Source organism: Protopterus annectens, chromosome 5.part0, assembly GCF_019279795.1.
Source record: "Protopterus annectens isolate FY-2018-M chromosome 5.part0, PAN1.0, whole genome shotgun sequence".
NCBI lineage: Eukaryota > Metazoa > Chordata > Ceratodontiformes > Protopteridae > Protopterus > Protopterus annectens.
The window spans coordinates 933,967,389-933,982,421 of NC_056735.1; positions in this window are offsets into that span (position 1 = coordinate 933,967,389).

The window sequence follows — 15,033 nt, forward strand, 5'->3', positions numbered from 1 at the left end:
TAACTACACCTCCAGACAGTTCAAAGAGTATGACTCTCTTTAGCTACTCCATGTCCAATTCACTATAGGCAAAGTCCTTGCCACATCATAGCTAGCTATAGATCTCCCACCATGAAACAGGAAAAGCATACTACATATCTAGACTTATTGGAGTCACTTTCCATACAGCCCAACACCTTACTCATGGGTGATTTTAATTATCATACTATTGACTGGGCAACATACATGAGCACAAACATTCTGGTTCAGAGGTTCTTGGATTTTGTCAAACCAAATGTTCTGCAACAGCTAGTCAGCACACCCACAAGAGGCTCAAATGTTCTGGACATAGTACATACTAACATGGGAGAGTATTGCACCTCCTCCCTCATGTGATGCCATCCCTAGTAATATTGGGCCATAAATCAGTCTCTTTTGAAGTAATTATAGTACCAGATACCCCATCAAGCTTAAAAATGCTTAAGATTTTTCAAAGGCAAATTACTTCCTACTAAGTGATGGTATAAGAAGTTTAAAAGCCCCTCAAACACAGATAACACAGACTCCTATGCAGAGATGTAAACCAAGGTCTTTTATAACCACTTAAGCAGTTGTATAGAATCAGCTGTACCTGACATGATTAAAACCAGGTCTTGCCAAAAAAAACAAGCCACCATGGTGGACCCCTAGTATAGACAGGCTATAAACAAGAGAAAAACTAATGTCCAAGAACAAAAGGGAATTGGCTCAGAAGAGGAAGAAATCCCTCTCTAGGTTAAACAAACAAAAGAGAGCTTGTCAAGTCCTGCAAAGCTAATTACAAAGTACAAATACCCTCCCTAGGTAAGGAAAAACCCAAGGCCTTCTTTAACTACATCTGGAATCTAAAAATGAGTACCCAGCTATGTGTTGAACTAGTTGAGGGTGGCAGCACACATACCCAACCAGATGTAATAGCCAACCTGCTATCTGACAGATTTGGAGCAAACTTCACCCTCCAGTCATCCCCCAAATTGTACCTGCCACCATTCCTCAGCCTATTATCTCAAGAGAGCAGATCATCTTGGCTCTCCACTCTCCAAGGCCAAAAACACAGCATCAATGGGATGAGACAACATCCTAGGTTGCCTTTTAAACAACCTAAAACATGACCTAGCAGACCCACTTGGATCCCTTTTTAACCACAGCCTGTGAACTGGCTATGTTCCAGTGAAATGGTGGACAGCAACAGTAATCACTCTGCGCAAAGAGGGACCATCAACTAACCCTGGAAATTATAGGTTTGACTAGCCTCATCTGCAAGGCCATGGAAAACATCATTATGGACCTTATTAACAAGGACATAAGTGGTCTCCAAACTCTGAACCCAACTCAGTTCTGATTTGTTAAAGTAGATCATGCCTGTTAAACATGGCTGACTTCTTTGAGAAAGTCACCAAGGCTTTGGACAAGGGAAAGACAGTTCATACTGCCTATCTTGACCTAGGCAATTCATTTGACACAATCACCCACTCAGGTATTACAGAGAAACTCTGCCATGTAGGAATTAAACCCTGCATTACCAGAGGGGTAACCAACTGGCTCACTGAAAGGACATATACTGTCAAAGTGGGTGAGTTCACCTTGAGCAAAAGATCAGTCACCAGTGGAGTACCACAGGGTTCTGTGCTGGGCACATTACTGTTCAGAATTTATTTCTCACAGTCCAGGAAAACTTGGATGGCCTATGGCTGTCCAAGTTCACTTGATGATTGCAAATTGGGAGCAATCATTGAGTCCCCCAACAATGTTAATATACTGCAGGCAGGGTTGATACAAACAAATGATTGGTGGCATAGACACAAATTAAAGCTACATGCAAAAAAAATGCATTATTATTCCCTTTTGGAAACATGACATCCCTGCTAATTACATTATAGACAGCACCCCCTTAGTGTAGACCCAGTGGTACATCATCTGTGTACTCAGGTTGTGAGCAATGTGAACTTTGACCATCACATGCTCACATTAGTAAGGAAATCATTCTATGTGACATATCTTATAAGTAAAAGCATTGTATGTAGATCTAAGGAAGCTATAATTTGATTATACTCGGTCCTTATAAGACCAATAATTGAGTCCATTGCTCCATTTTGTATGTACCTCACCAGACACCTGCAACAATTTGAGAGACCACATAGATTTCTCACCAAGAAATTATTAGGTACACAAAACAAGTCTGAAGTGGAAAGACTTAAATCCCTGCCATTGTATTCTGTCTCCTACAGGTTGCTAAGGGGTGAACTGTGCCTAGCTTACAGGGCAGTCTTTGACCCAGCCCTGATGGAAATGCTATACATTTGTAAATCAGACTGCACAAGGGTCATTTGCTTCAGGGATCTTAACTTAACCACTGATATGAACAGGTCATGCTGAAGGGATAGATACATCCCCCAGAGACTGCCATTTCTCTAGAACAAGCTTCCAGTTGACGTGAAAAAGAGCCTCTCTATGACCTTCTTCAAATGCAACCTAGATCAATAGATGCATGACTGCAAATTCACTCCTGGGATGGTGCCCATGTCCTGCTTGGACAGAGAAAGTTGGTATTAACTACCATAGACACTTACCTATGTGAACTTCACTCACCTAACCACCAACAGCTGGGGCATCTCAAGGTAAATATGGCTAGGCTTGTAAGGGCTATAAGGTCATTACCCATTAGTCTAGTAACATTCTATGAACCTATATATATATATATATATATATACACACACACATACACACACACACACACACACACACACACACACATGCATGATTTCAGGCAGCACACTTCACTGAAAGCTCATTTGGTCGAATCACATTTGGTTGAAAATGAAATATAGCCCCTTCCCCACTGCAGTGCGACCTTAGAGTGAGAATATTAATTAAGGGGGACACACATAATTGTAGTCTATTCACTGTTATACTAATGTGTACCCATCAAAAGTTATTCATATATATATATATATATATATATATGTTTAGTAAACACTATTTGCGATAAGAATCATGAAGCCGGATAAGGGAGATGAGGTTTTTCTTTTTAACAGTACTGATTATGTCAATCAACTTAGTGAAATTTTTTCAGATACAGACAAATATCAGGGTGCTTCTCATAATGAAGTTTTAATTGCTCATAAAAGATAGAACTTTTTTTTAGAAAATTTTTTATTCCAAAGAGCTATTTCTGAAGATGTATTGAATTTTTTGACATCACAACATCTGTTTACACCTGTGGCATTCGGCATTCTGAAAGTGCACAAGAATGTTCAACAACCCCCCCTTCAGAGTTATTATCTCTACAAGATATAGTAGTACTTATTCATTACGTGATTTTATTGACAGAATATTGAGAAACTCTATTAAGGAAGTTGATTATTTACTTCTTGATTCTTGGGATTTTTTGTCTAAATTTAAAAATGAATGGTATACTATGAATGGAGTTCTTAGTACAGTGGATGTTATTGACTTGTTCATGTCAATTCCACATTGTGAAGGTTTGGAACTGTTTTATGAGGCCATTAGAGATTTAACTACTTTTAGTAATAGTATGATCAACTTCATTATGTCCACTATGGAATTTATTCTTTCTAATAACTACTTTTTGTTTGAAGGTGAACATTATAAACAAGTTCAAGGTGTGGCGAAGGGGGCTACATGTGCCTCTATCTATGCAAATTTAGTCCTTTCAGCTTGGGAAAAGAAATATATTTTTACCAGTCCCTTTAAGGAAGATTGGTTTGGATATTTTTGTTATTTGAACGATATTTTTATTGTTTGGAAATGTGGTGAAGAAAGAGCTAAAGAGTTTGTTGATTATATTAACGAACTCTCTACATTTTTTAAATTTAGTTCACAACATTCGGTAAACAGTATTAACTTTTTAGATGTACTAATTTTGAAGGATAATGATAAAGTTATTTTTACATTTACTATTTTTAGGAAGACTACTTTTTCCAACGCTTATCTAGACTTCCACAGTAGTCACCGATACCATCATAAGAGAAACATATTTAGAGGACAACTTATTAGGGCCGCGAGAATGTGTTCCACTGAAAAACTGTTTATGAATGAAGTGGACTGTATTACCAACATGTTCAAGACAAGAGGGTACCCAGATGAAATACTACCTGAAACTATTAAAGATATAATAGATTTGTGGGGAGCTAAATATAAACCCCTTTTCTGTAGTGGTTTGGCCATCACTAATGTTAGTTTCATTCCACATAATACTAGATTCAGTTTAAGTCTGATCATTCCTTATGGTGAAGGTGAAAAGACTTTGAAATCAATAATTAGGAAAAATTGGAACATTTTTAGGGGCAATTTAGAAATATTTAACTTGTTGGGACATGGTCCGCAATTTGTGCACAAAACAGGCAGGAATATAATTTTTTTTATAGAGCATAACATCCCACAATGCCCCCTAGGGCTGACAGGCACATCGAGATGTGCTGCATGTAAGCAGTGTTCATTTATTTTAGACAGTGACACCATACAGGTCCAAGGTAGAACACAACCAGTTATGTTACAGAAAGGGAACTGTAACACTAGAGGAGTAGTTTACATCGCTGTTTGTCAAACCTGTAAACATTATTATATAGGGAAAACAGAACGGGCACTAAAATCTAGAATTTATGAACACCAGTACACTATTTCCAGGTGTAATATTAACAACGCCCTGTACAAACATATACTTACATGCCAGGAATTCTCAAACTTTAAATTTGGAATCTTGGAAGTAGTTCCAAGAAGTCCCAGAGGTGGTTGGTGGGAGCTTAGTTTAGATTTAAGAGAACTTTATTGGATTATAAGGTTAAATGCCACTAATGCCTTGGCCTTAATGAGTATTTCTCATTAGCACCAGTATTAAAAAGAAAAGCTTTAAAACTGTGATATATATATTTTTTTTTTTTTTTTTTAGGGACTTTGTAATACATGGTTCTTAATATTTTTTCTTCATGAATGTTTTTTGAAATATATTTAAAAATATTTGGATTACATATGATGTATACTTTTTGTAGTTAATTTATTGATTAATTAATGACTGAGTTATTTAATGGTGACCTCACTTCCTTTTTACTTTGTTCTGATAATGTCCCAGAGTATTGATGGAGGGATGAAAGCGCTAAATTTCAATTTTATGGATTTATGACAATAAAACGACTTTTTATTGACTTATCACAGACTGGATGTGGAGCTTATTGTAAAGTCCTTACTCATAATCTCTGACTCTGACTGAAGTTATTAGTTCCTAGTGCACATCATCCCTAAACTTGCATTCTGTCATTTGCACCGACCACCTAACCTTGTCAGCAGAGTTTCTGTTACATTGGTGCCTTGTTTTGTTTTGGCTGTTCTCATCACCAGATCTGTCTTGTGCCTTTGTACTGTGGCTGAGTCACAGCCCATGAAGTTTTATATCCTTCTATGCCAACAGACAGGAATGTTACACCTTGAGTAGTGGAGTGCTGTTTGAGTGTAGAGCATTATTACATAATGCTTTGTGACTTCTGCATCATTACTTTTTAATGGCCATCAATAGAAATCTATGCTTTTACTGACTTCAGTTTAACTATTTCTGTATCATGCTACTGCATCTGTACTGTTTTATTTTACTGAGACTTTCATAGGGGCTTAGGGACCTAGGCAAGCTGCCCTTGTCGGCCATTTTAAACCTAGCCAATTTATTTTCGAAAAGTAAGAATCAGACCCTGTACCTTGTGTCTGTGAAATAAACACCTTAACCATTACACCAACCCCCAACTTTAAACCCTTCAGTTGTCAGTATTCCTTGAACTTCTTCACTTGTTACATTAACAGCTCCTTTCCTGCAATCAAAAGATTACTTCTAGCATACTTCTCTTATCTCATTATAATTTAGTATTTTACATGGGCTGATATTGGTAATGATCTTCATTTCCTATCTCTTGTTTGCTCAGTGCTTTCTTAGCTACTTAAGCACTTTAACAGTCTTGAGCCAGAACATGAACTTGAAGATTTACTATAAAAAATAAAAATGGAGCAAATACATTTGGAATGAATGAAAGGTGACTGACTCAGAGTTGTGTGCCATCACACACAGAGCACTGACTGATAAACTGGAACACATTCCTTCACAATTTGACTACCTTAGGCTCAGAAGGTCATTTATTTTCTTCTGGAACAGACTGGAAGAAGAATAAATTTTAGTCTGGAAAAATATTAATTACTAAGCACTATTAATGTAGACCAACATGTGCGCTATGATGCTGTTTTTGGTGCCATAAGTGGATTCAGAGGTGATGCTGAGTGCTTGTCTCACTTTTATTTCACTCTGACCTTAAACATAAAAAACTAACTGCAATCTTAAACCTAACCCAAAAACTCTAGCCATAACCCTGATACTAAAATCCTAAATCTAAATCTAAAACCCTAATCCTAAGCATAACCCTAAAACTCTGAACCTAACCCTAAAACCCTAACCCTAAGTGTAACCCTAAAACTCTGAACCTAATGCTAAAACCCAGACTCTAACATTAAACTTAGCCAAAAACTCTAACCCTAACAATAAATGTAAAACCCTAAACCAAAAACCCTAACCCTAGACATAGCCCTAAAACTCTGATTCAAATCCTGACTCTAAAACCCTAACCATAAACCTAAACCCTTTACCTGAACGTGAAAATCCTAACCCTAACCTTAACCTTAAAACTCTGACTATAACCCCAAAATAATTCTAAGCATGCACCAATGGCCATAAGTGATAAAGTCCTGACAATGGCCCAGGCAACCTGAGTTCAAATATCAGCATTTGGGTTTGATGTCACAGGAGGCGAGGATGAGAATGCCCATCCTAGGAAGGAGGTGCACATACTTGGAACACATTCATGCAGTTGGTTTTCAATATCGAGATTGGGAAAGGAACCATGCAGTGTTGCCTGTGGATGGGTAGGGTATCATGCTGATGTCAGCTCCCTTTGAAAGTGAGAGATGGTACAGTACTGATGCCCATTGTCCAGCCTACTTTAGAATATTACTTCATTGTGCAAAAAGTGTTGAAGTAGCAAATAACTCCCAGGCAGCAGTGTAATCCTGCCCCAGGTACCATGATCTCATTGGTCCTGAACATGAAACAGAGCTACCCATGAACCACAAAGATACCAAACTATAAAGACCACAAAATGCCAGGAACTCCACTTCTTAGAATAAATAACAAAAGTGTAGTTTATTCAGCGACTGCAGAAGTTGATAAGCAGCAACAATGAAGAAAATCCACAAATTAGTAGACCAACGAACTGAAATAGCAGTTGGTATTATGACAAAATCACAATTGCATATAGCTGGAACAGCACAAAAATCAATATAACCTTACAGTGTAACCTCGTAGCGCCTCAGCCAAACAGCCTTTACAGAGTAATGAATTAAACTAAACCTAACATTTATATACAATACCAATTATTCAATTAATTAAATAATTCATTAGTATTCCAATCAATAAGAACAACATTTCACATTCTAAACTATATAACAAATGTTAAAAACAATAATACATGAATATTACATAAAACTCTTCCAATTACATTCCCTATTTAAACCCATGGGTTGTAAAGTATTATATTTTAAAATAAAGATGGATTCTTTCTTTCTCAAAAGATATTTTACCCTATTTTCATTTGCATAATTAGAGTTAATATGTTCTAACACTGTAACTTTAAATTTTAAAGGAGCACCTCCATGTTCAACACTGCTATGTTCTCCCAAATGACTGACTATTTTATTATGTTTTATATCTCTTATGTGTTCTTTAACTCATTCAGCTAAACTTCTTTTAGTTTCTCCCACATAGAATTTATTGCATTCACATCTGATAGCATAGATCACACCTACACTTTTACATGTAAAGTTGCCTTTCATTCGAAATATTTTACCATTTTTTCTTCAAAAGTTTTAGTTCTATATTGACATATTGAACATTTACCACATGGTTTAGTGCCTATATCCAAACTTAGATTTCTTATTACATCATTTGGTCTCCTATAGACACTATGTACCAAGAAATCTTTAAGATTCCTACCTATTTTGTAGGAAAATTTAAGTTGTAAATTCTTAAGTGAAGGTCTGTCTCTCTTTATTATATTCCAGAAGCCAACAAGCATTTTTTGCAATTCATTTGAGAAGATAGTATGTTTCGACACAAAGACTATAATTTGTTCTAAATCCCATTATTTTTCATTATTAATCCTTAATTCATTTCTATGTCTATTATTATGTCTCATTATTTTCTGTCCAAACACTTTATTATAGCTCTCTAGAACCAATTGTTCAGAATAGCCTCTTTTAATGAACATATCACTAACTTGAATGGTTTCTTTTTTAGCCTCTTCTACATCTGTGAATAGCCTCTTAATTCTTAGAATTTCACCATATGGGAGTGATTGTACTGTATGTACAGAATGACAACTATTAGCATAAAATATATGACTAGGCTTGTCAATTTTCTATAAATTTGAGTTATAATATTACCCTCACTTGTCCCTTCCAGTGTCAGATCTAAATAATTAACTCTATTTCCTTCTTGCAAACCATTATATTTGATCAGAAATCTACTGTTATTCAAATAATCAGTAAAATGTATTACTTCATTTCTTCCACCTTTACAAATAAATATCAAATCATCTAATTATCTAAAGTAATTTATAACAAACTGATTATAAAATGAACTTCTATAAATGTGGCTATATTCAACCAGCCCCATAAAGAGGTTAGCATACACTGGGGCGAAAGCCACCCCCATCGCTGTACCTTGTAACTGTTGATACAGCTTGCCATCAAATTCAAAGATATTGTTGACCAAGCAGAAATGAATTAATTCTTTTATATATTCAGTTTGAGGAGTATCTCCCATAAAATAGCTAAGAGCCTCCATACCAAAGTGATGTTGTATACTGGTATATAAAGTTGTGACATCTATCACCAAAAAATACATATCTGATGACCAGGTTATTTGTGATAATTTCTTCAACAAATCCATTGAATCCTTAATATATGACGGTACTTTTACCACATATTTAGCCAAACATCCATGTAAAAAAACGGCCTATTTGATGTGTAAAATAACCTGAGGCTGACACAATCGGTCATCCTGGTGGATGCACACAGCTTTTGTGTATCATAGGAACACAATAAAATCTGGCAATTACACTATCTTTGCTACTAAACTTGTTATAAACATCCATTTTAGTAAAGTAATTTAAACATAGCCCTTTTTGCATCAAACATTCATATTCATGCATAGCCTGCATATATCTTGTTTCTTGCAGTTGACAATACACTTCAGTATTATTAAGATGTTGCATACACATTTTGTATTAGTCATGATTCCTCATGACTACTAACTTGCCCCCTTTATCAGAGGGCTTAAACACCAAGTTATGTTGCTCACTTAGTTGTTTTAGACTATTCCATTCTTGCTTGGCCATATTATACATTATGGCTTTCTGGTTGAATTCACTTAACTCTTTTTCTAAGGTCACATTTACTGCTGTATTAAAATTAAAATATTGTCATTCTTAGTAGGTGGCATGAAATTACTATTAACCCTGATATTAGAAGTATCTAATTTACTATAAGCATTTGTGTCCATATCAGAGTTACAGGAATAAAAACTTTCATTAGATTCTGAATCACTAGTTTCATTTAGTGCAACACTTTCAATATTTCTAGTTTCAAAAAACTATTCCTTAATATGCATTTTTCGAACAAGTTTAAAATTTTCACTTTTGAGTTCATATAATCTAGGAAAGACCGTGGGGATAAATTTTAAACCCCTATTCAACACGGCCATTTGATTATCATTAAAAACATATCCTGAAAGATTAACAACATAGTGGTCTGAACCATCAGACCATACCTGACTAGTATGTCCATTTTCCTCGCTTGCTGTAGGGTCCATGGTTCTGTTCCCTATTACCCCCATGTCCAAACCATGTTCTCTTTTTGGTTCCCATATTGTTGACTGGCCCATGAAAAGTTCTATGAAATGATACCCCTTGTTGAGCCACAGGTAAACCAGGAAACTGTTCTTCTTCTTCTTGCTCTTCCGCTGAAGACGCCGCACTTTCCGCCAATGCATAGAAGCTAGAACGCCATTCTAACCCTTCCTGTTCTCTTTGAAATTGAACTTTGTGACATTTAGGTTTGTGATTGGAAGAAAGCAAAAACAGCTTTCTTATTGCCATAGTCTCTCAAGTCTCTCTGTAACTTGATTTTCCTGCGATTAAGTAGTTCTTTTTCATAGGAGACTAATCTATTGTTAATATCATTTAAAAAGTTTCCAAGTGAAGCATTCAAAGTATGTTTTACCATCTCAGCACATAACTTTTTAGTCTCTGCTTTCAACATACTTCGTTTTAGCATATCTCTTTCTATAAGGATAGCAACCCACTCACTGCTGCACCTGTGAGCTGCCACTATCCAACGCTCATGAAACATGCGTTCTTGTTCATCACTTAATGAGAAAGGAGTAGATGGACTTTTAACAGTACGCAGTCCTCTAGGGGTAATATCTATTTCCTGATAGCATTGCAAACTATGTATATTATAAAAGACAGATGTTTCTTTATATACCAATTTCTCTATTTGTGCACACAGTTCTTGTACTGCCGGTTGGTTAGACACTTCTGTCCTTTTCCCATTTGTGGCAAACAGGTTAACATTCTGGTCCGATCTGTTTTTCTCCCATTTCTTCAGCACACTTGATTGTAATTCTCCAGTTTGACTACCAGAAATGTTAGCCTTTTCTTGTTCAACAATAATGTTATTGGTAGTTATTAAACTTCTATTCTCACTTTCATGGCATGATAAATCCATCCCCACTTCTTGGAAGATGCAGGGTAAAGGAGTCACTGGCCATGAAAAATCCACGAACCACAAAGATACCAAACTATAAAGACAACAAAATGCCTGGAACTCCACTTCTTAGAATAAATAACAAAACTGTAGTTTATTCAGCGACTGCAGAAGTTGATAAGCAGCATCAGTGAAGAAAATCCACAAATTAGTAGACCAACGAACTGAAATGCCTGTTGGTATTATGACAAAATCACAATTGCATATAGCTGGAACAGCACAAAAATCAATATAAACTGACAGTGTAACCTCATAGCGCCTCAGCCAAACAGCCTTTACAGAGTAATGAATTAAACTAAACCTAACATTTATATACAATACCAATTATTCAATTAATTAAATAATTCATTAGTATTCCAATCAATAAGAACAACATTTCACATTCTAAACTATATAACAAATGTTAAAAACAATAATACATGAATATTACATAAAACTCTTCCAATTACATTCCCTATTTAAACCCATGGGTTGTAAAGTAGTATATTTTAAAATAAAGATGGATTCTTTCTTTCTCAAAAGATATTTTACCCTATTTTCACTTGCATAATTAGAGTTAATTTGTTCTAACACTGTAACTTTTAATTTTAAAGGAGCCCCTCCATGTTCAACACTACTATGTTCTCCCAAAGGACTGACTATTTTATTATTTTTTATATCTCTTATGTGTTCTTTAACTCGTTCAGCTAAACTTCTTTTCGTTTCTCCCACATAGAAGTTATTGCATTCACATCTGATAGCATAGATCACACCTACGCTTTTACATGTAAAGCTGCCTTTCATTTGAAATTTTTTACCATTTATTTCTTCAAAAGTTTTAGTTTTATATTGACATTATCCCTAAGCTTGCATTCTATCATTTGCACTGTCCACCTGACCTTGTCAGCAGAGTTTCTGTTACATTGGTGCCTTGTTTAGTTTTGGCTTTTCTCATCACCAGATCTGTCTTGTGCCTTTGTACTGTGGCTGATTCTCAGCCCATGAAGTTTTATATCCTTCTATGCCAACAGACAGGAATGTTACACCTTGAGTAGTGGAGTGCTGTTTGAGTGTAGAGCACTATTACATAATGCTTTGTGACTTCTGCATCATTACTTTTTAATGGCCATCAATAGAAATCTATGCTTTTACTGACTTCAGTTTAACTATTTCTGTATCATGCTACTGCATCTGTACTGTTTTATTTTGCTGAGACTTTCATAGGGGCTTAGGGACCTAGGCAGCTGCCCTTGTCGGCCATTTTAAGCCTAGCCAATTTATTTTCGAAAAGTAAGAATCAGACCCTGTACCTTGTGTCTGTGAAATAAACACCTTAACCATTACACCAACCCCCAACTTTAAACCCTTCAGTTGTCAGTATTCCTTGAACTTCTTCACTTGTTACATTAACAGCTCCTTTCCTGCAATCAAAAGATTACTTCTAACACCCTTCTCTTATCTCATTATAATTTAGTATTTTACACGGGCTGATATTGGTAATGATCTTCATTTCCTATCTCTTGTTTGCTCGGTGCTTTCTTAGCTACTTAAGCATTTTAACAGTCTTGAGTCAGAACATGAATTTGAAGATTTAAAATAAAAAATAGATATAAAAATTAAAAATGGAGCAAATACATTTGGAATGAATGAAAGGTGACTGACTCGGAGTTGTGTGCCATCACACACAGAGCAATGACTGATAAACTGAAACAAATTCCTTCATGATTTGACTACCTTAGGCTCAGAAGGTCATTTATTTTCTTCTGAGAACAGACTGGAAGAAAAATAAATTTTAGTCTGGAACCATATTAATTACTAAGCACTATTAATGTAGACCAACATGTGTGCTATGATGCTGTTTTCGGTGCCATAAGTGGATTGAGAAGTGATGCTGAGTGCCTGTCTCATTTTATTTCACCCTGACCTTAAACATAAAAAACTAACTGCAACCTTAAACCTAACCCAAAAACTCTAGCCATAACCCTAATACTAAAATCCTAAATCTAAATCTAAAACCCTAATCCTAAGCATAACCCTAAAAATATGAACCTAACCCTAAAACCCTAACCCTAAGCGTAACCCTAAAACTCTGAACCTAATGCTAAAACCCAGACTCTAACACTAAACTTAGCCCAAAAACTCTAACCCTAACCATGAATGTAAAACCCTAAACCAAAAACCCCAACCCTAAACATAGCCCTAAAACTCTGATTCAAATCCTGACTCTAAAACCCTAACCATAAACCTAAACCCTTTACCTGAACCTGAAAATCCTAACCCTAACCTTAACCTTAAAACTCTGACTATAACCCCAAAATAATTCTAAGCATGCACCAATGGCCATAAGTGATAAAGTTCTGACAATGGCCCAGGCAACCTGAGGTCAAATATGGGCATTTGGGTTTGATGTCACAGCAGGCAAGAATGAGTATGCCCATCCTGGGAAGGAGGTGCACATACTTGGAACACATTCATGCAGTTGGTTTTCAATGTCGAGATTGGGAAAGGAAAAATGCAGTGTTGCCTGTGGATGGGTAGGGTATCATGCTGATGTCAGCTCCCTGTAAAACTGAGAGATGGTACAGCACTGATGCCCATTGTCCAGCCTACTTTAGAATATTACTTGGTTGTGTGAAAAGTGTTGAAGTAGCAATGTAAATAACTCCCAGGCAACAGTGTAACCCTGCCCCAGGTATCTTGATCTCATTGGTCCTGAACATGAAACAGAGCTAGTGCAGGTGGGGCTAGTCAGGGTCTGTAGACATGGATATGGAGAAGCCCTGAAAGTAAATAAACTAACAGGGTCTATAGCACATCATCAAACTTTTATTCTATTGAATACCTACTCATAGAAACCTAATTGTCGAAGTTCCTATTGAGCGAACGATCTAAACATTGAAGTAAAATTCATCAAATTGTTTCAGCTGGCCATCCTGAAAAAATGGTTGAGTGACAGACATGCCAGCTGGTCGTGATTTACCCATTACCTCACTGTAGTGCGATCTTGGAGCTGGTATATTTAATTTGTAGGGGGGTATAAGGGGCTCAGCCCTCCACTGGGGGGGTGAATGAACCCCCCTGCAAAAACGTAATTACCTTTCACAGTGTTGGCCAATTAAAATATTTTGATGTATTCCACTTTGATGTTTAGGTGGTTTGCTGAATAGGGTCTTCAGCAATTAGGTAGGCAATAAAATAAAAGTTTGATGATGAAAACTGAAAATGGACATTAATCCAGTTGGACTATCCCAGTCAACAAATGTAAAATAAAATAAAATAAAATAAAAAAATAAAATAAACGTAAATGCTAATACTATCCCTGATGATAACTATAAGCCAAATATTTAAGTTGCCTTTAATGTCTACTTTGTCTAATTTTAAGCATTTTTCCACCTTGGAGGGATGTCCACCCCATACCCCTGCTTCAACATATACAACTTCCTGGATTGCTAGCCATCTAGAGAATAGAAAAATACATTTTTTGGGAAGAATTTTAACTTCATATATGACATACCATTAACTGAAGTTTTGCTTTGTCAGTACTTCATGACATCAGCTGTTCCTTTATCACTCAGGTTGTTTCATAGAATATCCAAGGATAAGTGGCTCACAATAGAGAGGAAATGTGTGTGTGTCGTTTTTTTTCTACATTTCCCTTTTCCAAGATCTTGGAGTTGGTATATTTACTGATCAACATGCACGGTCAGAGCCCCAAGACTAAGTGACAAAAGGAGTAAAGCCCCCCTGAAAATGATATTTCTTGACTTCTGCACATTTTAAGTTCTGTTATTGTATATTTCTGCTATATCTCTTAGAGGTTATAGTTGTGCTATTTTGTCCGATAATCAAGTGAGACGTACTGTTTCATTACTAAAGTGATTGATTAAATGTACCTTGGGCCCTGTAGAGTTTTCAAACCAGCCCCTGCACGCACGCACGCACGCATGCACACACACGCACACACACACACACACACACACACACACACACACACACACACACACACACACACACACACACACACACACACTTTTTTTTGGACTACATATAAATGCACTTTATTCTTGGTCACCCATCCTTGGATATACTATAAAACAGTGTGAGTGACAAAGGAACAGCTTAGAGTGTGTGCCAGTGGCTCAATAGGAAGCATTCTCAATT